Here is an 888-nt window from a genome sequence, read left to right on the forward strand (position 1 = left end):
GGCTATACTAATTACAGTTAAGATATTTTTTTACTGTTTTGATCGATGCAGATTTGATTTAAAATATTTAATTTGATTTAAAGCTAAAAATATACTGAATAGGATTTGATTTAGTAAAATAATAATAAAATTATTTTTTATTTTTAATTGTGTTTTACTTAAAAAAAGCTAGTGTTGACACATCATTCAAATGATGCTACATAACTTAGATAGAAATTGCTTGATGATGTAATATTTATAGAATTTGATCACAATTTTAATTTTATTCTTGATTATATTTTACTTGATGTTGTTGTGCACTTAAAAAACTAAAAAAACTATAATTCTTGTTGGATTGATTTCGTGATGAAGTTATAAAAAAACTATAATTCTTGTTGGATTGATTTCGTGATGAAGTTATAAAAAAACTATAATTCTTGTTGGATTGATTTCGTGATGAAGTTATAGATAATTTAATGAAATAATAAAAAATATTTTATATAAAGTATTATTTATTTCATGAAGTAGCATAAATAGATAAAATCTATAATATTTAAATTAAAAATTATCAATATTAATATATATTTTTTTAAATTATTTTATAATTTTAATTTTAAAAGCATTTTTAACCAAATATGTTAAATTATTTTTTGTTAAATCTCAATTTCAACTATAGTTTTAACTAAACATACATAAATATTAAATCAACTTCAACTAACAATATTTTTATAAAATATTTTTTTTTAATTTATAACCACAAAACTTTCACAATATCAGATAGATTTAAATTTGGCTTCATGGGTGGAGCTTGAGCCTGACTTATAAAATTAAAATAATATTATTTTAAAAAGATAAATAGATTTAGTTGCTTTATTTTAATTTTAAAAGCATTTTTAACCAAATATGTTA

The sequence above is a fragment of the Populus euphratica genome, unplaced genomic scaffold (genome assembly GCF_000495115.2).
Source record: "Populus euphratica unplaced genomic scaffold, PopEup_1.0 scaffold168.1, whole genome shotgun sequence".
Classification (NCBI taxonomy): Eukaryota; Viridiplantae; Streptophyta; class Magnoliopsida; order Malpighiales; family Salicaceae; genus Populus; species Populus euphratica.